The 19366-nt window shown below is 46.0% G+C and overlaps 1 protein-coding gene across 1 annotated transcript in view; it reads left to right on the top strand.

Annotated features, from left to right (window-relative positions):
- RAB31 (RAB31, member RAS oncogene family) overlaps positions 1 to 19366 on the top strand; it is a 126918-nt gene that overhangs the window by 35650 nt on the left and 71902 nt on the right. The gene's annotated exons all lie outside the window — the stretch shown is intronic.

The following is a 19366-nucleotide window of genomic DNA, read 5'->3' as shown; positions in this document are numbered from 1 at the left end:
CAGAGAGCAATCACAAGTAGACAGAGAGACAGGCAGTGGGGGTGGGGTGGGGGAAGTAGGCTCCCTGCTGAGCAGAGATACCGATGTGGGACTCTATCCCAGGATCCTGAGATTGTGACCTGAGCCACCCAGGCGCCCTGGGGTCTGTGTTTTATTGGAGTTCTCGAAATGTTTTCTTTCTCCTATTAAAAGAACTGGGGAATAACCACGAAGAGTAAGCCAATTATGATAAAGATTTCCAAAATTTTTTTTCCCAAGCATGGCTACCAGGACTTGATTTCTTGGCCTGGAAAAGAGAGTGTATAATTTTTACAGTGTGATGGGCGTACTAGAAGAAATCTTTAGCGAGTGCTCTTCTCACCTGTAGGGGGCACAGGTCCTAGTTATTCAATTGGGACACCACAGGGAAACCCACCCAGATGGTATGACTAGGCCCCAGAATAAAAGGGTGGGCCGAGGAAGTGCTTGACCCTTGGGCTAGTGGGCCGTTGCCTATTTCTTTATTTTCTTCCTACAAGGCCATTGTGTCTCCAAACTGAGCTCCAGATCGAAATGTAGCCTCTAACTCATCCAACAAACTGGCTTGACTTGATCAGGTCAGAGTGGGGAGAGTAGGGGGTGCTTTATGAATTTGTGGCACATTAATACACGAGGGCATATTTTGGAGATGTATGTTGGCCCCAATACTGGGGATTTATGTTTTGGCTTTTGTGGAGAAAGAAGAAAATAGCATCGTGACGCCCGCCAGCCTTTCTGCTACTGTCTACTGTCTTATGGGAGCACGCACAGCTAGCTAGTTTGGATCAAGAATCAAGAAAAAATGTAATAGAAAAATCAAGCTCCCCATTTTTTTCCCTTGGTCAGCAAAATGACAGGATGCTCCTGCCGTCTGTGTGTCCTGGCTGACCCTACGTTCTTGGCCCCCGCAGATACAGTCTGCCATTTAGATCCATTTAACAGAAAAGGATCCTGTCTTGTGGTAGAAGTGTAGGCTTGGCAGTCTCGGGAACTCTGGGAACTCATTCTGAAGTAGATTGATCTTTTTGAGGGAGAGGGCAGGCACATGAAATAGGGACTCTGGGCAGCATTGTACATTCGGGAGAGTCTGTTTTGTACCACTGTGGGAAAGGCACCAGATTTACAGGTAGAAAACCCAGTTAGTTAGGAAGTAGCTGCTAAGGTCATATGGTTAGGTCACAGAGGAGCAGAAGTTTGTGCTCTGAGTTCAGAGAAGGTCTGAAATATCTTTCTTGATCTCCAGAGTTGTCCGAACCACTAAGTGAAGAAACATACTTCCTTTGGCTCATCTGAGCAAATTACTATCTGTAAACTTTTGGCCTGGTTGCTTCAATTTGAGCTGTAATCTTCCTGCCTGGTTGAGAGTCAATCCCATGGGGGAAGTGGGGGCAGAGTATCGTTGGTCCCCAGAGTCAAAACGTGAACGGGCACAGAGTCCAAATGGAAACCAAAGGATGACTTCACTCCTGTTTTTCCTAGCACATTTATTTTTTTTTCAAGTTTCTTTAAAAAAAAATTATTTATGTAATCTCTACTCTCAATATGGGGCTCCATCTCATGACCTTGAGATCCAGAATTGCATGCTCTTCTGACTGAAGCAACCAGGCACCCCTCTTCTCTCTTTCTCTCTCTTTTCAATAAAGTCAATCGGTTGTATTTTCATAAAGCTAGAGTATAGAAATGAACATTCACTGGCAAATTAGATGAGGCACATCACTTTTCATACTTGGATTCTGAGTACATGCGTAGCAATCATGTCTGTGGCCCACAATGTGGGTGAAATACGCTCAGGTTTAAAATGTGGCCAAGTGAGCCCTCCTGAGGCTCCGGCCAGAGACAGGTGACTTCGCTGTTGGCATGGCTGGACATCAGGCGGTGGAGGTCTTTTCCAGGCTCTGCGTGTCGACTCTTTCTGGGTAAGAGAAATCAGTATTCTGATGTATCATTCTCCAGCCACTTTGATAGAGCAGCACATTATTAAGTTATGGTTGGGTTGTAATACATAATATTTGTGCAAGAAACTGACTTGAGCGAGTGTGTGTAAAAAAACTGTGTGTGACGATGTGACAAAGAAGTGAAGGAGTCGAGTGGAGAGGGGATTGGTGATGATGTAAGGTCACCAGGGCTTATCTGGAAAGTTCTTAGCGATGTTTCCCCGTGTGTGTGTGTGTGTGTGTGTGTGTGTGTGTGTAAGTAACTTCAGATGGGGTAACCCACTGCTGTACCAAGGCCTCAGGAAGATAAAGAACCTCCTGCGGTTAGTAGTAGCCCTGAGCGTGTTGTCTCAGGGTGCTTCCTTCCTTCTTCCTTCTGAGGGAGAGAAAAGATGGCCGCCCCCAGCTTCTGCCTCACGTGACACAGTTGTAGCTTCCGGAAGCTTTGTCTCTTTGTATCTCCTGGCCTCTGTGTGGAAAGACACACTGAGACTCCCTTCCCATGTGTTTGCTTGTGGTTATTAGAAATCTCTCTGTGGTGTCAGTGGGGCTTTTTTGATGAACAGCAATGTGAAATCAGTTCACCAGCTTCAGCATCCAGTAGATCTCTGGGCTTTGGTGGCATAGAATTGAGAAGATCCTGATGGACATGTCATTCTTTTAAAGTTGTGTTTCTGTATACATTTCTTATGTTGTGTAATATCTGAGTACAGTAGCACATGTACACAGGGTATAAGTAAATATACACATATTAGAGGATGCATGCAATGATTGCAGTGCTGGTATATGAAGTTCAAATACGCACTGATCGCTTAGATTATCATGAGCAGGAAGGTGGCCTGTGCTGTGAGATTATCCCACTGTCTGTTCTTATTTGTATTAAATTATTTTTTTAATATCAAAGTTGACCTAAGTTGTTGGTTTATAAGTTACAGACTGCCTGTTACTTCACTTTGAGGTTTCTCAGCTCTGGACTTGTTCTTCCCCAGCATTTGAAGGTCCCACATGCTCAGGTTCTATAAGGTTTTATTGCCATCTTAGGGCTCAGATGTGGCCTGAAGACGGTTTAGTGATAGGGAAGGAAATTACCAGGACATAGAGGCCTGGAATTGGCCTTACTCCATTCCAGCGTGACTGTGAATTATGCCAGTCCTCAAGTTCTATATGCATAAAATGGGAATAATGACCGCAGAGTCACTATGAAGGTCAAATTCAGTAGTAAATCCCAGTCTGCTCTAAGAACCACAGAGCCTTTAGAGTGTAGGTTAAGGTAAAGAGAGGCCATTGTTTTAGCTCCTCATGAGCTGTTGACAGAGGGCATATTTTTACACATCATGCCTTTGGGGAATTGTGGGGTGCCAAGGAACTCAACACTGGCTCTGAGAAGTCATACCCTAGAGCGTTCCCATGTATGGTGCACTATTACTTGTCTCTCTGTGTCGTGAGGATGAATTCAGGACGAAAGCCCACCTCTTCTGGGCTGCTAAGGCCTTGAAGTCTGCCTCCATTTCTTGTTCCCATTGTGTAACCTGTGTGCTTATGAGATAAGAGCTGTCCCACTGAGGGACACCTGGGTGGCTCAGTTCGTTGGGCATCTGCCTTTGGCTCAGGTCATGATCCCTGAGTCCTGGGCTCTAGCCCTGCCTTGGGCTCACTGCACAGTCGGGAGTCTGCTTCTCCCTCTGACCCTTACCCTGCTAGTGTTCTCTCTCTCTCTCTCTTTCTCTGTCTCTCAAATAAATAATTAAAATCTTTTTAAAAAAAGAGAGATATCCTATTGAATCTCCAGTGCCTGACACAGGGCTGGATATGACTTAGGCATGCAGGGTGCTTAGAGCAGCAGAAGAATGATCATCATACCTGTTTGCATCTCTGGGCTTGTCATAGGATTGGGAACCCAGACGGTGTTAAATCAAGAGGCAGTAGGTTGGGATGGAGGTCAAGAGCTAGGGTTTCTGAGGCATGGGCCTGTTCAGTTGCTAAGCCTGTTTCCCAACTGTGAGGGGTGATAATAGCACAGCTCTCATTGAATTGGGTTGAAGATTAAATGAGATGATGCAGGGGAACAGCACAGAGTCTAGCCTAACACAATGTCAACAACTATCTTCATTGTCATTATGAATAACAGGATCACCATTATTAAAAGCTCATTGATATTGTGATTTGGAACTTGGAAGCCCAGAAGCTCCATTTTTGCCTTGATGTCTTTAACTGTCCTCCATTTAATTTTCCCTTAGTCACCATTTTTGTTGGCGATGCCAATTTCCACTTACCTGGACCAGAGCACTGACTTTTTAGGGCAGGCTCACTTCAGTGCCCTTGATATTAATCTCTGTCGGTGGGAACTTCTTCTTCTTCTTTTTTTTTTTTTAAAGATTTTATTTATTTATTTGACACAGAAAGAGCACAAGTAGGGAGAGTGGCAGGCACAGGGAGGGAAGAAGAAGGCTCCCTGCTGAGTAGAGAGCCCAGTGTGGGACTCCATACCAGGACCCTGTGATCGTGGCCTGAGCCGAAGGCAGACATTTCACCACCTGAGCCACCCAGGCGCCCCCCGGTGGGAACTTCTTACCCTCTGGCAAGGTTTTAGATTAGTTTTCCATGCCAGAGGGGTTGCGGGTGTTATTTTTTTTTAAGATCACGGTTGTACCATAGCATTAAGGACTTGAGGTTGTCTCCACAATTTAATATCCAGCACAGCAGTGAAGGGCAGATCGGCAGTTACTTGCTTTCTTCATGACCTTTGGCTGGTCTTTGGCTGGGAGCAGTTGAGGACACGGTCCAGGAGAGCAAATTGCATTTGGAGTATATTTCCATGGCTTTCCTGCTTATTATCAACATCACACCCACTCAGGTTGTTCCTGGGAAATTTGTCCACATCTGAGTGTCTGTCTTTATCTGCAGACACACTCACTCTCTCTCATTTGGATGATAATAGAACAGAGGTGCCTCATCTTTGATCTTGGCAGCTTGGGCAGTGGTAGGGAGGTGGGGGTTTCTGCTGACCTCTGCTTAGAGGCTGCTATATGCGGTAGAGTCTTCAGGAAGCCGTGCTGTAGGCAGTTTCATGTTTCCTGGTCACATTCTTAAAACTAAGGATACTGTTTTAGCATTTATCTCCAAAGAGCATAGACCCAAAGTGAGGGTGGTAGTAATGCATCAATGACTTTTATTTGTATTTTGTAAAGTCTCTTAAGCACGTGTGGAAGTGAGATGAATCAAAACCAGAATCTAAGCCATGAGAAAGTCAGGCTAGCATAGTAGCTAGTGATGGGGGGTGTTTCTGCTCACACTCCAAAGGCCAACCGCCCTTCCTCTGACACACTCCCTTCCTTTCTTGCAAGTGCCTTTCCTGTCTCAAATGTGCTAATTGAGGCCTAGACTCGATATATTTGAACTTCATAAGTACAGGATGTTTCCTAATACATCGTGGGTCCAGACTGTTCTTTTCTTGGAACTATGATAGGATAAGGATGGTGGCTTGGTTGTGAGCAGGCGGTCATCTTCCCGGCTGCTGCTAATGCAGCCTGTAAGCATGTGTGCATCTTGTTTGATTAAATCACACTTGCTGTCAGCTACTGTCTTGATTAAGGGATCACTACTGGTGGCTGTATTACACCAAATCTCGGCAGGGTGATCCAAGAAGCACTGAGTGTTCATTCATATGAGTGAGGTGGCCCAGGGTGCTGACTTTTCAAGGTGACTATATTTGGGATGTATGAACTCTTTCTTCTGTCTGCCCTGCAGAATTGAACCTAGGGTGCAGGCCAAGGTCTTCTAGAGTCTTAGCATTGACATGATAGACTCTGTGAGTCATCACCTATGATGGCACATAGTAGGTTCTCAGTAAAAATGCAGCCAATGAAAGAGCAGCCTTCTAAATGGCCTTTGTTTCCTCCTTGGGTTTCCCTCCAGTCCTCATCAAGCTCCGCAACTGGGTGGCTTTTACTGGTTTTCCTCACACAGATTTTGGACTCCTTACCGAGGTTAGGACAATGTCCTTGGCCTGTGAGTATCCCGGGGTCTCTTCTGCTGGAGTGACGCTCTTTGTGTTAGTGGTTCCATCATCATGATGTTGCTCCTGCTGGCCTGACCTCTCTCCAGCCTGTGGAACATTTGCTTGCATTCTCCTGCACCTGTTTCCAGGTACTTCTTTCTGGTGGGTGTGTCAGCATTAACTTAAAGGTTAACTGAGGCATTAACTGAAGTGTTCCTTCAGGGACGCAGAGCTACTGTGTTGTGGAAAGGATTCATGGTGGTTGTCACACTTGATACCGATACCTGGAAGAAGGAGCTTGAAAATCAGAGGAAACCACTCGAAGCAGAGAAGTGACAACATGGTGATCGGGAGGGGCTGTCACAGAAACTCTGAGAAGCTGACACAGCCAACAGCAAGTGGCCCACAGCTCGCTGTCTGTGGACAGCTGCTGCCTCTCGCCTACATCTGGTGGGAGGCCTTGGGGCCACAGGCAGGAGAAGAGGTGGATACAGAAGTGAGCTCTGCTGGGAATCTTTTTCCACCTGTGTGCTGAAGACCTTCAGTGGTGCAACAGCAATTCTCCGCTTCTGGCAAATTCCCCTTTTGGCCAGTTTGAACTCACAACCCTATGGAGAAAGGGATCCTGGGAAATGTCATCCCTGCTTTAGCCAGTAGGATGGTCCAGCACTGTGCAGAGCAGACAGGTGTAACAGAGCCTGTGTGGGGTGTGGATGCATTTGCACATGCGTGTGCCGATGTGCACGTTTGTACGCACTCATGCGTGGGTGCAGGTGTACGGTGCGTTTGTCACGGGCACACATGTTCTTCAGGTCCCCTGCGTAAAAATGTGTGAGAATATCAGAAGCACAGCGCTAGAGCCTCTGGATTAGAGACCTTCTTTAAGCTTCCGACTGGGTTGTAGTCAGAGCAGGATGGGCAGGAAAGGCCAGAGGAAGGGGCAGAAGGGGCTTCTGCTAGTCCCTGGGCTCTCCATCCACATGGTCATGGGAGCTGCTGGCATCTTTGCCTTCCAGGGGGGAAAAAACCCTCAAACCTCCACTAAATTCAGCTTTTGGACAAACTTACTTTCTCCCTTCTCTGCTCCTGTTGCTAGAACTCAGCTCCCCCACCTCTCTTCCTCCGTTCTCCAATCCTACTCCCTGACTTGCCTGGCGATGCATCCTTTTGGTTTCAGACTTAATGTCCCTGCCTCCAGAAAGCCTTCCCTGAGCTCTCAAATGTGGGTTCGATGCCCCTTTGGTTCCTCATCCGAGCACTTACCATGTACGGTATATGATACTCTCCAGTTTACTTGTCTCTTCTTCCGTGGACCAGGAGTTCGGGGTGGGGCCGGGTGGAGTGGGTAGGGACAGATGATCTTGTTGGGACTTACCAGCAAGCACCATTTCTTCCCTTCCTGATGTCATACAGGTGATAAGGGCTGGCCTTTCTGATTCTAGGTTCTAAGCTGTGTGTGTGAGCATGCATGCATGCTTGTGTGTGTGTGGGTGCGTGTGTGAATGGTTCATTCATTCCCCTGTGGGGTTGACCAGTTGACCAGCACTCTGTGTGTGTGTGTGTGTGTGTGTGTGAATGGTTCATCCATTTCCCCATGGATTGACCAGTTGACCACCACTGTGTGTGTGTGTGTCTGTGTGTCTGTGTGAATGGTTCATCCATTCCCCTGTGGGGTTGACCAGTTGACCACCACTCTGTGTGTGTGTGTGTGTGTGTGTGTGTGTGTGTGTGTGTGTGTGAATGGTTCATCCAGCCCCCGTGGGGCTGACCAGTTGACCCACCACTGGTAGGACCTCTGCTTTGAAAGTGGAGCGAGCATGGGGGGTGGGACCTTAGGACAGTGCACCTTACAACATCTTCAGAGATCACCAGATTGTTTGGGTGGGTGGGAACAGGAAGCAAGGTGGTAGGAGATTAAGCAGCACTGGTCTTGAAATCAAGCAGTGTGCAGATTTGAGATGGACAATCAGTGGTAGCTTTGTTCTTTCTACGTTCTGGATCCAGTGTTGCCTTGAATACAGGCATTCAGAGAAGGGGAGGGGCATAGCCTGAAACGGAGATGCTCAGTGTTCAAAATGGCAGGGAGTTGGGGGGCATCTATGGATTCAGCAGAACTTACGAATATTTAGGTCATAAGTAACAGTGAGAATCTGATGAGGGACCTTCTCACCAGAAAACGCTTACCTACCCGCAAAGGTAATGTGTGATTTTGGGGGTGTCAGATGCTTGACACTCATGACTCATGCCGCAAAAGGGTGACAGGAGTGAAGAGACAATGTGCTCAGCTGGGGTCAAGTGGCGCTGGGCAGAGAGGAGAGGCTCACTCTTTCAGATTACAGCTGTGCCCTCACCGAGCTGCAACTTGACTTTGGCCTGGTTACAGAGGTAGGGAAAATAACACGAGGCCATCAGATTCTGACAAGAACATAGTTCCTTGGCCAGTCTTCGGGTGCTGCAGCTCTGGTGTGCTCTGAAGTGTTGACGTGTCTGCTGTTAAGATAGTGTGTGTGCGTGTGTGCGTGTGTGTGTGCATGCGCGCGCGCGCGCGTGCGTGTGTGTGTGTGTGTGTGTATGAGAAAGAGAAGCCCCCTGACTGGAGAGGGGAGGTTGTGCCTATATTTGCCTTTGCCTTTTATCTGAGACTTACCATTACACATTTTCTCCACAGAGATTTAGGATTGATTTAATGAGCCGTTCTTCAGAACAGTCATGTTCTGAAGGCCCAGAAATGAGGAAACCAGGCCCCCGGATGTGTCCTTCACACTTCCTTTTTCCCTCGGTCTTCCCACTCTTGAGCACCAACCATCGAGGCCTTGGTCTGACGGTTGGGTAGGAGAACATTCCTACACTTCCCCTCAAGTGTCTTGTTATGGCTCCTAAGGACAATAGTGAGGGCGTGTGGATGGAGGAAGAGGGGAAGAACCGAAACAGCTCCCGCCCCACCCACTGGTGCCGAGTCCCTGCTGACTCACTGTGTGGAAATGATCCTAAATGAAGGAGAACATTTCTAATGACATGAAAGGGCACTCAATAAAATAATGCAGCCCTACACAGGGAGCTGTGTGAATGGTTGCTCAAAGCAACTCTGAAATGTCTAGAATGAGATCTTAAAAGCAAATTCTGAAAGCTCCCATTCTCTGCTTTCTGATTTTCCATGCTGAGATCTTTTCCCTAGAGGTTTACCCTTGAGATTGAATTATTGCTTTACATTGTAGGTCTTTATCTCCCATAACTGTATTTGCTGACTTTGGATTTACTGTTGTGGCTTAAGTCATGCTAAAAATAGGCTTTGTCAATTAAAGTCATGTAGTATCTTTCTCTCTCTCACGGGCCTGAGACTGGGCTCCTGGAGGAGGACTCGGAATCGCTCCTTTCGGAGCAGAGCCTCGTGAGTCCCTTGTAGCTTTGCTGTCATCATGTGTCTGAGACACCCTATCATACTCCTGACCTGCCCTCAACTTTCACTTCCCACTCTGCGAAGGAGGCATAGCTCTCCTTCATCAGGGTTGCTGCTTGGATGAAATAAATTTGGTTCAGGGTCTGTGCTTAATATATGCAGTCTGCTAATTCTGTCTTAGCTGTCCACTGCCGTGTAACAAGTTGCACCAAAATTTAACAGCTTGAGACAGCATGCACTGATTATCTCATCATTTTGTGGGTCAGGAATCTGGGCTCAGTTTCATGGGTCCTCCAGCTCAGGGTCGCTTAGAAGGCTGCAGTCAGGTTTCAGCTGGGGCTGTAGTCACCTTGGAATGGGACCGGGGCAGGGTCTTCTTCCAAGCTCCGTTGGTGGTTCCTGGCACCGAGACCCCCTGCAGACCTGCTCTGAGGCTTTGGCAGCTGCTGTGGGCTCAATCCTCTTTCAGTTCCTGTGTCATGGTCCCTCCAGGCGTGGTGGCTTGCTTCCTCAGGAGTGTCAGAAAGAGGGCAATTTTTGTAACCTAACCCCAGGAATGACTGTCTTTTTTTTTTTTTTTTTTTTCATATTTTGTTTTTTCAAAGCAAATCATTAGGTCCAGACCACATACAAGGAACCAAATATGGGGGCAAAAGAGGGGGGATGGAGATCATTGGGAACGATTTTAGAAGCTGGCTACTACAATTATGACCATTACTTATCTTTATTTGTGAGCTCTGCAAATCAGGAACAGCAAATATTGAGTGTTTTGTCAGAAAAATTCCAGAATATAATAAAATCTGATGTTTGGTGCTTGGTGCCTGTGTAGCCCAAGTATTTCATGAGATCAGTGTATTGTCCCTCTATGAAGAGGGGAGCCTATGTCATTGTCATTTGTCCAGTGACTGTCTTGCCCACCTGAGAGCCCACATATAGGTCGCTTATGAGGAAAGAAAGGTGGACAAGAGACAGTTGGCTCCTTGGGCAGGAAGTACAATTTAAGTAAAAGATTGTGTTAACTTTTTTTTTTTTTTAATTTAAGTGGTTAAGGTCACACCTTCTAAGATTCATTAGATAAACTGAAATTTCTGCTTAGCTGCCCAGAGTTTGTACACGAGGACAAACTGCTCTCTGAGATATGCCAAGAAGCAGGGGGACTGTTATAAGAATAACAAAAGTAAAGGAACTAGGGAACTGCCCTTCCTCTTTGAGAGTGTGTTCCTTCTTCAGCTTATCTGCGAAGTAAGGCAGGAGGAGAGATGGTGACCGAGAGGACGGCTTTAGGAGCTGGGGAAGTAGAGGGACGGAGGCCCTGGTACTCTTCTTTCCTCATCTCCACTACGGCCATGTCTTTGGCTTCCCTGAGACTCCAACAGGCACTGCACTCCACCACTGGGACCAGAACATCCGTGCCTGAAAGATGTCTAAACTGCAGAATCCACTAGATCTGCCAACCCTGGAAGAGCGAGAGACAAATTTAACAACAGTAGAAAGGGGATGGCAGTTTTAAATATCATAAATATTTTCTTCCTAGCATTGGTTTCTTTGGGGTTGGATGATGTCCCAGAAGCATGACCATCTCTTCTTTTTAAACACTTACCTAAGGGGTGCCTGGGTGGCTCAGTGGGTTAAGCCTCTGCCGTCAGCTCAGGTCATGATCTCAGGGTCCTGGGATCGAGCCCCGTATCAGGCTTTCTGCTCGGCATGGAGCCTGCTTTCCCCTCTCTGCCTGCTGCTCTGTCTACTTGTGATCTCTCTCTCTGTCAGATAAATAAAATCTTAAAAAAAAAATTAAACACTTGCCTAAGAATCATAGAAGATCCTGGGTGGAGTCTTAGCCTCAACACCCACGTCCTTACCTTATTCTGGTTCCTGCAATTCTTTCCTATAACGGGAGGATGCTAAGGTTTAATCCAATGTGACTGGAGATAGGAGGAGAAAAGGCCGTTTAACATTTCCACAGACAATAGAAACAGACCTACAGAGGACGTGGATAAAGGAATGATCAGATGTGGACTTTAAAATATGTAAAATATAAATATGTTTAATATTTTCAAGGAAATAAAATCACAATCCCAAGATTTAGCAAGAAACTGAAAACTAAAAAAGGAAAATTTTATGACAAAAAATACAATAACTGATCAATAAATGGGATTACTATCAGGTTACATACATGGGTACAAAGAACTAGAAATTAGATCAGAAGATCTCCAAACTGATATTGAATATGGAAAATAGAGAAATATGGAAAATAGAGAAAAGAATATAAGAGGTATATAGAAAAAGGTGAAAAAGTTGAGTATGAGCATATCTAGCATCCCAGAAGGAGAGAAGAGAGAACAGAGCAGAAGCAATACTCAGAGAGATAATAACGGATACTTCCATAGGGAATGCCTACCTTGGTGCCTGGACCTTTTTATGTGCTCAGTAAATGTCAGCTTTTCTTATTGTCCATATTACTATTTTGCTCGATTCTGTTCCTATGGAAGATTTGTGCTATTGGCAATATTGCCGGAGTCCAAATCTGCTAGACCATTTGTTCAACAAAGATCTCTTTAGTCTCCCAGGGTGTTCTGCTTGCACTGAAAGCCTGAGCATCTGGTTCTCACTGGCTACAATCCCCAGTTGGAAATTAGAGTAAGTTTTCCCATGGAAACAGCAAGTTACCCTCTAGATATAAACAGAGATCAGATTCCTCCAAAGTAGAGTGCTATAGTTCAGTGGCAAGTTTGGGAAATAATCATTATTTATTTACAGAATTATTTAAACAGAAAAATGCTCTCTGAATTTCAAATGATGAGCCAGCAAATGCGTTGTTGGAAGATGGCCATTGGTCGTGCATCTGATGTATTGGCCATTTTCTGAACAATGACCTCGGTGCGATCACTCTAACCTCCTGTCTTTGATTCGGTTGTGAAGTTTAGGTCTGAGCCTAAGTGTCCTGACTGCAGGAATTGGGCTTAATTTTCTCATCTCCCATCCTTGCATATTCCTGACGGAACAGGCAGTGGATGAGGATGGAGGCATGTCTTCTGGAGAGAGTTGGTTTGGCTGGTGAATAGAGCCCTGGGTGTGAGGAAGGGGATGTCTGAACCTTGATGATGCTTTTACTAGTTTTAGGACCATAGACCATGGTTTCCTTACATGGGAACTGTGGACAATGCCTTCTGTCCTCTGCTTTACAAAGGGCTGTTGTGAGGACTCAGTGAGAGAGAGTAAGTGAATACATGTGTTTCTGTTCCCTTTGGAGCCATTTAATTATCTCCTTCTTGTGGCTTTCCCGCTCCTCATTTCTGCTTATTTCTTTCTACCCTGGGGGATATTTTTATATATTTCTTGGTCACCTTTTGCACTCCAAACAATGACCTCTTATTCTCTGTATGTGGACTTCACATTATTCTCATGTACATCTAGAGAACTGTGGATGTTTACAGGCTTTGTTCATTACTACCCAAGGGGCATTGATTTACATACATGAATTCATTTATGCTGTTGGGGCACCTGGGTGGCTCAGTCGGTTAAGTGTCTGCTTTTGGCTCAGGTCATGATCCTGGGATCCTGGGATCAAGCCCTAGTTCTGTCCAGCTCCCTGCTCAGCGGGGATCCTGCTTCTCCCTCTGCCCCTCCCCCTGCTCATGCTTCTCTCTCTCTTTCTCAAGTAAATAAATAAAATCTTTCTAAAAACGCACTTGTGCTATTTACATGCTTAAAATGTCTCTAAGCATTTTTGTCCCCATGAGGTAGATAGAGAAAAGAGTGACTGTCAGACTCGGTGCAGAACCCACCTTTTTCAATATGAGACAATTCAGTTTCCTTTTGTCACATACGTAGTTAGGTTCCCTTTGTAAATTGATTTTGAGACATTTGTTTTAATGCACACCATTGACATGTTTCAAAATAACCATGACAAAGGCACAGCAAAGTTGTCTGTGGGAATGCTCAGGGGCTTTTAATTTATATTGGATTTTCCTCAAATAATTTTGTGGCGTGCTTTCCTAAATACAGTGAGATGTCTACAGTTGGATTTTCTTGCCTTGCTAGTTCAAATTTTTCCCAGAACGGAGCGTGAAGGCTGAAATTTATTCTGTTTGGACAGTGGTCTCACCCCACCGAAGGAAATTTTGTAGAATGCGTGATAATAAAACAAACACATCATAGATTCAAATTTAATCATGTTTTTTGCTTTCACGGCACTTATTATTATTATTTTTTTTTTTTTTTGGTAGTGGTAACTGTGATTTGTAAATATCGAACCCTTTTCATTTCAGTGCCAAAGATATTTTGGGCTCAGGGGTAAACAGGCCCATTAAGTCTGTAATTCCAATAAGCCTTTAAATGTCATCCAGGAACAAAGTACTTCAGTTCCCCTGTGGAAAGGGTGTTGCAGAGACAGAACCGAGGTGATGCTGGGAGTTCTCCACGGAGCTTACTGGCAGCTCTGGGGGGTGACTTGCGGTGTTTTGACCTTGATTCCTTAGTCTGGCCAATTGAGGTCCCTCAGAAGCAACGGCTCGACTGTGTGATTGGAATATTCTGCCCGTTGCTTTGTCATAAATTCCAAGCCAAGGAGTGGAATGGGGGTGTATATCTTCTCCCCCTTAGCCAAAGCTTTAAAAAGAAGATACTTGGTGGGTTAATATGGAATTTGTGCCACCTTTCTGTGGGGTTTCTTCCGAATTAGGTGCAGACTGCAGAGCTTCTAGGATTGGAATATGCTTGACAGAATGTATTCATTTAGGTCACTACTGTTCTGCTTTCTCTTCTGGGTGGTTCCAGGGTTTGGGGAAGGACAGGTGGTGCCATTGAGGAGTCCTTGCCGGGGTGGCGGAGACCTGGCCAGCTGACACAGGGCGCGGTGGTGAGGCCCTGACCCAGGCACCCTATAGCCACAGGAAACAGAAATCATCTCTTCCATGACCTCATCTCTTCAACAGCAGGACGCACTTCCTCTAGACGTTTCTTCCCCATCTACTCCCAAGTGGAACTAATAAGCAGGCACACACAACACTGTCCCAAATCACTAGTCACTGCTCTTCACCTGTGCCTGCTGTTATCTCCACAAGGCCATCTCGTGCATGCGGAAGGGCATGTCCAGTGTCCTTGAAGAGACCTTTACTCCACTGGGTCAGACTCTGCAGTGTTCTCAGCTTTCTGTACTTTGGGGTTCGAAGATCAAGCCATTCACCATCCCATGGTTCTGCCAGTGTCTCTCTTTATTGTTTTCCTCCATCCATAAAATCTGGCTGGTCTCCACAGTCCTCCTAAATTCCTAACTTAACTCCTTATCAATGTGTAAGCACTTAAGACTTTTCAGAAGTGCATAAGTCTAAACACTCAAATTAGTGGATGCCTGGAAAAAACCTCTTGTCATGTGGGTTGTCTCAGATTCCTAGACCAGAGACAGATGCTGAAATGATCATTTCCATAGTTCACATGATGGGCAAATCATCTTCTGCTTCTTTGACATTTTGATTGGCATGAAATTGAAGCTTAAGAGATTCCTGTCTGTGCCACAAGTTATTTAATTTATAGTGGTTTTGGGGGGCCATTTCTGATTTCTGTAAATAATACTTCCATGAACTTTTGTGCTTATTATTTTTTTTTCTTCTTTTAACTACATTCCTAGGAATGGAATTCCTGAGTCTGTGATTCTTGGTCTAGCTTGTCATTTCCTTTCCACAGGAAGCACTTTGGCTTATAATGTGCTCTGTGAGTTTTGAGAGGAGGAGATGGTAGAAGCATGTTGACTGTTGGGAAGAGTAAGGCAGTGGTAAAGGATGGTCATTTGTTCTGGGAACACACAATGCTTGAGTCATACCGACTGTCTGCAGAGCTGAATTGCAAAGGTTTATATTCTCAACTGATGAGTGATGTCTTCCATGAAAACAGGTGAGGTAGGGGTGGTATATTTGCCTAGGACCTGTCGTTCTTTATGTTGAGAGGTAGGAGCACCTCCCTGAAGCCCGTCACAGTGTCCACGAGGGAACCAAGGGATGCCTTGTGTTTGAGGATAGCAGCTGCAAGTCTGCGGTTTGTGATTTCATAATCACAGATTTACACGTGATTAATAAATGTGACCGTTCAAATAGCAGATATTGTCATGTCAGAGTAAGTGGTGGTTCTCAGAGGATTGCGTTCTTAGCCCCAGATAGTGACTTATATGGAAGGCATATCACTGAAGGCATCCATTTTCCTGTGAGTAGATGGAACCGATCGCTGGGCCTCAGCGTGGGTTTGATACCAACCACACAAATGAGAATACAATAACACATTGATTACCCCCCAGGGATGATTCTACTGAACTTTCTTCCTGGTTTGTGGAATCAGAATTTGTTTTATTCTAGTCCCTTTCCAGTAGCTGGTAGTATGTCTGCCTTTCATTACAGGCAATACCCCAGCAGATCTCTTTCAAGGACACAGGATGCTACAATGGAAGGCAGTGATCCAGGAATACAAATACTCCTTGGGAGTTCTAGAAGACGGACTTTTGGGGGGAAGAAATTTACATTTGGCAAGGAGATTGATTTAACCTGGCGAGCACCTCAAGAGGATCTCACCGGAAGTCAGAAAATTAGGTTCTGACTCGACCAGCCAGCTGTGTGACCCTGAGGAAGTCCCACAGCTTCCTCTTTTGAAAAACTAGGAGCCTGGACAAGATGGACTCTGAAAGTCTCATAATCTTGTGAAACGGAAAAATATCGGCAGAGAGGAGTTTCCTTCCGTCCCTGTAAGCCCACTAAAAATAAAATTGCCTTTTAGAGAACAGTGGGCAGCTGCGGCCTCCCCCACCTTGTCCTCTCTTTCCTCATGGTCGACTTTCTTCACTCAGTCGGGCTTTCAGCTTTTCCTGATTTAACCCTGTATGTTTTTGCGTGCTTGAGGCCTGACTCAGTGGCGCTTCCCTCTTGGGTATGTGTCACAGGGTGAACGGGGTTCCTGCAGGAAGAGGAACTCACGAACTCACAAAGGCGGGAGAGTCAGGAAAAGCGCCTTGTCTCCCAGAGGCAGGCTCCCTCACAATCCTAGAGCAGGGCCTTCCCCTGGTGGCCAGCGGGGGAACTGCAGTCGCCCCCTAAGGTCATTTCTGGAATCGCGCAAAGCCACGGGCCACAGAAGGTTATTTGAAGCAGTTCTTTGTTGAGAATATTGTTTTCTGAGACAGACTTAAATTTTGCCTTTCCTTTTTTTTTTTCTATTTTCTTTTTTTCCTGTCACATTGATGACAGAGAAAAAGAAACTTCGAGAAGGGAAATGTAAAAAGAAAAGAAACACGGAGCATAGTTTGGCTGAAGGGATGAATTGTTCAGTCTAAATTTGAGTAGGCTGCCTTAACTATTCAGAAAAGCTGGTATTTTAAGCCCGAGTTATCTGTGGAAGATGATGAGTTGAAAGGAATCGTTTCCAGATGGCTTTTGAATTTTTCATTCTCAAGGGCATTTTGAGGGTGGGCCTTCCAGGTTGTGTTGGGTTGTTTTGGGGATCTGGAGCTGGTGTTCAGAGCAGAGTCCTTGCGTGGGATGAAAGGAGAGGCCCAGAATGTGCTTCCTAGAGCAGAGGCCTCATCGTGAGTCACATGGTCTCGCCAAAGCCTGTACCCCAGGGGCCCCTCACTCACAGAGAGTTAAGAGCCATGGTGCCTACAGGGGAGGGGCCTCTGGGGGCTAGTGTGATTCCAGAGGGCTGATTTTCTCAGCTTGGAAGCAAGGGGAGCCTGGGTGCAAGCTGAAAGGACACTAAAGGGGGCCCAGAAGGGACAAAACTCGGGAGGTGTGGATTTGTCTGCCGAGCCCTGAGCAAACAACCCAGCCCGCCTGTGAGTGTGGTACCCCCTTCTCCAGGCGCCTCTCCCAGCTGTGGAAGTGGGGGGCTCTAACGTCCTGCCGGTCTGGGTTTGCCCACTCCGGGCACAGGGAGGGCAGGGCTTGCTGACCGCCTGTTGGCCCAGTGGTCAGCCCGAGAGAGAGCATTCATTCCTACACTGGGGATGAGAGGCCCCAGGGATGGGATTGGCTTCTGGGGGTGCACAGGCGGCAAAGATGAATCGTTTAGCATTTGTTGTGGGAAAATGAACTTGAGACTTCTGTGGGAGGAGTTGCACGCTATGAGCTCAGTGACATAAAAATGTATAAAAGTACAAATGGGTCCCCGCCCTGCGCACTGGAACCGTTTGCAGAGAGCAGCTCTCGTTGCAAGAAGAGCGTGTTTTCTTTCTCTTCAAGAGTAGGGCAGCGCCGTCCTGTGGTTTCAGGGTCTCTGGGGGTTGCGTGGACTAGAGGGTGACAAGAGCCACCTATCCGTGGGGCCATGGGGCAGAGGGAGTTCAAAGCAACTGAGATTAGAAGAACCAACTTGTGGGGTTGGGGGGAAATGTGAGGCACATTAGCCGGAATCCATCCTGAAGGTTCGGCTAGGAAATAACAGCCGCATATTGATCTGGAATCCGAGAGCTGGTGTTTTAATTCTGTCGCCATCTCCTTGTACTCCTCACATCGATGTGCGCTCTGCAGATAAATGGTCTTTGGTGCTTTTGTTTCATTATGGCTCACAACCAGTGAAGGCCACTTGCCCTGGGATAGGAGACCTTCTGGAGAGTGACGTTCTGATGAATGTCACCACAGGGCCCCTCTTGCTTCATGTTTGTGGGAACTGTCCTTTAAGCACAGGAGACGGGAAGGAGTAAAAATAATTCCGATTTCCAGTTGGTATTTCAAGTCTAATTTTGTATTTCAGTGTAAAGAAAAGCACATCTCTCTTCTTCAACATTTCTTCCTTGACCTTTAGGCTTTCAGACACCTTTAAAAGAAGATAACCACATCACTACTATTTTCTTCTTGGGCTAACTATGTCTTGTTTCCCGTTTACATATAGATCTCAGAACATCACCCTGATCCCTTCTGATAAACATATGTATAGGAGGACGTCTCTGTGTCTCAATTGTCTGTGAATCGTATGCCTCCTTGCCCAACCGCCCCTCTTGGAAGAGCAGTGACTGGCAACTGAGACCAGCTGCTTTGTTCTAGTATCTTCTACTTCCTGGGAAGTCTCCTGACTTTATCTTACAGCTCTTCCTTTGAAATTTCCATTTCTACCATCATATTTTTAATTTCTAAGGTCAATCTTATTCTCTGAATAGTCTTCTAAAATAGCATCCTGCTCTTGTGTGTGTGTGGGTATAAACATGTGGCATTTCTTAGCTGAGCGTGTATTTTTGATAGATTAAAATGTGTCCTGAAAGGTCTGTTAGCACTGGGGCTTGTAGACTGGTGCACGATGGCTTTTTGTTGGGGGACTCCACATATCAGAATCTGCAGGATTTCCCCTCTACCCAGAGGGGACTCCCCACTCCTTCTGCCTGGCTTCACATGGGGCAATGGGGTCACATGGGGTTCCCTGAGCAGCATCTCAAGGCCCCAAGCCTGGCCCTGTCTGATACAGGTTTCCTGGAGGCTCAGCTTCCACCTCCTCCTGGAAGGCAGGAGAGTCCGTCCTCTGGTTTTGTGGCCAGGAACACCAAGGGTGTGTTTTTGTGCAGAATTTCAACTGTTACTGCTGCTTTCAGCCTTGTCTTCCAATTCTTAATATGTTCAGGGTAGATTCTGTGACACGACTTGTCTTCTTTCTCAGTGGCTCTCCTCCCTGGTGGCCCATAAGTTTCCAACTTCTTCTTTCTCAGTGACCACTAGACCACATGCTTTTCATTGACATCACTTGTCTGGTGTCTCGTCTCCTAAATGTCTGACCTTGTGAATTTGTGTCTTTTGTTCCTTAAGCCATTTGACAAAGATGATTGGAGGGAGTGGATAAAAATGCATGTATTCGATTTCCGACGTATAATGGACCTCTGTCCTAATCAGCTTTAAAGAATTATTTAAAAGAGAGAGCATTGAGATGAGACCTTTCTATATACGCAGACCTGGAGTTTACCATGCTCCCGTTAGATTCTGAAGAACAAATGTTAGAAATGCAGAAATTAGAACTCATATGTCTTACAGGGTGATACCTACAAAAATAGATTATGTA

Source organism: Mustela nigripes, chromosome 8 (genome assembly GCF_022355385.1).
Source record: "Mustela nigripes isolate SB6536 chromosome 8, MUSNIG.SB6536, whole genome shotgun sequence".
NCBI lineage: Eukaryota > Metazoa > Chordata > Mammalia > Carnivora > Mustelidae > Mustela > Mustela nigripes.
Note: the sequence above shows the minus strand (reverse complement) of the source record. Positions and strands in the feature narration are given on the sequence as shown.